Source organism: Bidens hawaiensis, unplaced genomic scaffold (genome assembly GCF_021521415.1).
Source record: "Bidens hawaiensis isolate Kalapana, Puna unplaced genomic scaffold, B.hawaiensis_p1.1 tig00002186_1, whole genome shotgun sequence".
NCBI classification, from domain to species: domain Eukaryota; kingdom Viridiplantae; phylum Streptophyta; class Magnoliopsida; order Asterales; family Asteraceae; genus Bidens; species Bidens hawaiensis.
The window spans coordinates 418,740-423,181 of NW_027491117.1; positions in this window are offsets into that span (position 1 = coordinate 418,740).

A 4,442-nucleotide genomic window follows, 5' to 3' on the forward strand; every position below is an offset into this window, starting at 1 on the left:
TGTAGGCTAGATACAAGTCCTATGTCACAAACCAAGCATGTTTCATCGATAGAACAGCTCTTTAACTTAGGGTTTCGGCTAGTGCACAAAAACGAACTTTTGAACCGTAAAAATGCTGTTTCAACCCTTTAATCTGTGTTTATGGCCAAAAAAAACTATGAAACCAGGTTCCTTACCATTTATATGATCAAAACATGTTTATGTACCATTATTAGGACTTTTACATGGTTAGGAATGGTTTTTAGTAATCAAACTATGTTTACAAGTGATTAAGCGAGCTTTAACGAGTTAAAAATTAGCCAAAAATGACGCTTTTTACCTTGTTTTTGCTGGGTTTTGAGAGAACCAGGTTGTGTCCAGATTTTTCCACACAGAAATGATCTTAAAAATATGTTACACTTATTATTTATTTAAAGGAAACTTAGGGGGGGGGGGGGGTTTCCCCTATTGCGGTGGTCTCAAAAGGTGGGGTCCATGGGCCCCCCTCTTGTTCATTTGTCTCGTTTCTCATGCCCTTACGTGAAATCCCGACCCCAAATTTATTTCGGTTTCGGTTTTTTGCGCGAAAAACTTATCGGGTGCGTCAAACAGCGCGAAAACGAGTGTTTTTCGGCTAGTTTTGTGTAAAATTATAAAAACATACTATACATTTGTAAAAATCAAAAATATTTTCACGGATCGCTTAAAACATTTCAAATAAGTGTTTGGTATGTCTTTTTCGGCTTAACGGATGATATAATGCTTGGTTTGTAACTATCTTTCGCGTTTAAATCTATAGCGGGTAGTTAAACGAGCATGTTTTCGTTTAACTTGTTTGCTATCAAACTAAGGCCATATTACTAATATTTTAGCTCATATTAAACGTATATCACTTGTAGATGGCCCCCCCAGGATATCTGGATCATAACCCGACCCGTTCGGTTAATCGTTCGTTTGTTGCACAAAAAGCGTTTATTTGCTTAATCGATAAATACGTACTGAGGTGTACCTTGTTTTGGCTCAATTGTCACATTCTCCCCCCGTTAGAAAATTTTGTCCCCAAAATTTGATTATTCAACTTTGTCTTTATTTGGAAACAGGTGTGGGTATTTCTTTTTGAATTCGGATTTCCGCTCCCACGTGAATTCGGGTCCCCGTTCTAAATTCCACCAAACTTTGACTATAGAGATTTTGTTGTGTCTTAATTGTTTTATTTTTCCCCTCTAATATTTCCACCGGTTCTTCAATGAAATTCAGTTTTTCGTTTATGTTTAAGTCTTTTAATGGCACGATTTCGGTTTCGTCGGTCAGACACTTTTTCAGGTTCAAAACAAGAAAGACATCGTGAATAGAACTCAACTCCAAAGGTAATTTCAGTTGATAGGCTACAAGACCGATCTTAGAAATTACTTCATACGGTCCAATGTATCGCGGAGCTAGTTTACTGGTTTTTCCGAATCGAATGACACCTTTCCATGGGGATACCTTGAGGAATACTTTATCACCTATTTCAAAGGATAACGGCTTTCTGCGAACATCGGCGTAGCTTTTCTGTCGATCTCGGGCGATTTTCAATTTATTAGAAATTTTACGGATTTTATCGGTGGTTTCTTGAATCAAGTCAGATCGAGTAATTTGAGTGTCTCCAACTTCAGTCCAGCACAAAGGTGATCTACATTTCCGCTCGGTATAGCGCTTCATATGGTGCCGCTTGAATGCTACTGTGATAGCTATTATTATACGAAAATTCAACCAGTGGAAGATGTTGATCCCAGTTCCCACTGAAGTCTAGTACACAAGCGCGAAGTAAATATTCTAAGGTTTGAATGGTTCGCTCAGATTGACCATCGGTTTGGGGATGGTAGGCGGTGCTTAGGTCAATTCGGGTTCCCAATGCTTCTTGCACGGCTTGCCAGAAACGAGAGGTGAAATGGCTATCACGATCAGAGATGATTGAAACGGGTACGTCGTGTTGGGATATGACTTCATTTATGTAAATGTGAGCAAGTTTTTTGGTTGTGTAAGTGGTTCGGATTGGAAGGAGGTGTGCGGATTTGGTTAGTCGGTCAACTATCACCCATATTGCATTGTTTCCTCGGGAAGTTTTAGGGAGGTGTGTTACAAAATCCATGGTAATTTGTTCCCATTTCCATTGTGGTATTTCCGGTTGGTGCAACATTCCCGAAGGTTTTTGATATTCGGCCTTAACCCTCGCACAAGTTAAACACTTACCGACATACGTGACTATATCCTTCTTCAAACCGGGCCACCAATAATACTCCTTTAAGTCCTTGTACATCTTATCTGTTCCAGGGTGAATGGAGTATTTGGACTTATGGGCTTCGTCCATGATCAAGTCACGCAGATTGCTGAAAGTGGGAATCCAAACTCAGTTTTTATAATATAAAACTCCGTCGGTTCTTTTTTCAAAATTTTGTTCGGTCCCATGTAAGTTTTCATCTTCCAAGTGATCTCCTTTCAATGCTTCATTTTGAGCAATACGAATTTGTTCGGTGAGACTGGTTTGGACAATCATTCCAAGTGCTCGGACCCGTAGTGGTTTGATCCTGTCTTTTCTACTCAAAGCATTTGCTACTATATTAGCCTTGCCCTGATGGTATCGAATCTCACAATCATAATCGTTCAACTGCTCTACCCATCTCCCCTGCCTCATGTTTAGTTCTTTCTGGTCGAAAATGTGTTGTAGGCTCTTGTGGTCGGTGTATACTGTACATTTGGTGCCATATAAGTAGCGCCTCCAGATCTTAAGTGCGAAAATAATTGCGCCTAGTTCCAAATCATGGGTGGTATAATTCTTCTCGTGCACCTTTAATTGTCGAGAAGTGTATGCTATGACTTTGTTTCTTTGCATAAGTACGCACCCTAAACCTTTCCGGGACGCGTCACAATAAACTACCAGATCATCAGTTCCCTCTGGAAGACTCAGTATCGGGGCTTGGCATAGTTTCTGTTTCAGCAATTGAAAAGCTGCTTCTTGTTCCTCTCCCCAAACATAAGCACGATCTTTTGAGTCAAAAGAGTTAAAGGTTGGGCTATGCTGGAAAAATTAGCAATAAAGCGCCGGTAATAGCCAGCTAATCCCAAAAATTGGCGGATTTCTTTCGGTGACTTTGGGGCTTGCCAATTTTTAATGGCTTCAATTTTGCTCAGGTCTACATGAATACCGTGTCGGTTAACAACGTGCCCTAGAAATTGTACCTCTTGTAGCCAGAATTCACATTTTGACAGCTTGGCATACAACTTTTCCTGCCTCAACAGCTCCAAAATGGTTCGTAAGTGCTGATCGTGGTCCTCTTTGGTTCTCGAATATATCAAAATGTCATCAATAAACACGATAACGAATTTTTCGAGGTACGGTTTGCAAAATCGATTCATAAGTGCGGGAGCATTAGTCAGTCCGAACGACATAACTAAGAATTCGTAGTGGCCATAACGAGTTCGGAACGCCGTTTTAGACACATCTTCCTCTTGAATTTTAACTTGATGGTAACCGGATCGAAGGTCAATTTTCGAGAAATAGTTTGCCCCTGTAGTTGGTCAAATAAGTCATCTATTCGTGGAAGAGGGTATCGGTTTTTTATGGTAACTTTGTTTAATTCCCGGTAATCAATGCACATTCTAAAACTTCCATCTTTCTTCTTTACAAACAATACCAGTGCTCCCCAAGGAGAATAACTAGGACGAACGAAACCCTTATCTAACAACTCCTGTAACTGGTTAGATAATTCTTGCATTTCAGAGGGTGACAGCCGGTAAGGTGCCTTAGTAATGGGGACTGATTCTGGGATTAAGTCAATACGGAATTCAACCTGTCGGTTCGGTGGTAATCCAGGTAGATCATCGGGAAAGACATCGGGGTATTCACGTACAACGGGAGTCTCTTCTATGCATTTCTCATCAGGGTTCTTTATAGTCACGTTTCCCAAGAATGCCATACAACCTTGGCATAAACATTTCAACACTTTGAGATGAGACACGTGAGGTAATATCGAACCGAACTTCTCTCCTTGTACCACAATCATCTCACCATTCGAAAAGGGAATTTTAACTGTCTTGTCGTTACACACAATCTCTGCCTTATTCTTGGTTAACCAATCCATGCCGACAATAACATCAAAACTTCCTAACTCTACCGAGAGTAGGTCAATAAGGAATGGGTGGTCATTAAGAATAATGGAACAGTTTTGGACTATTTGGTTGACAGTTATAGAGTTACCGTTAGCGAGTTCTATAGTATAAGGATTTGTTAGTTCACTAACTGGAATATTACCCAGGGATACAAAACTAGTGGAAACAAAGCTTCTATCGGCACCCGTGTCAAATAATACAGAAGCATATTGATCAGAAACAACAAATGTACCTGTTACTAAGTTCGGGTCTTGTCGTGCTTCTCCAGACCTGATAACGAACGCGCGTCCTCTAGGCGCCCCATAAGTCGATGC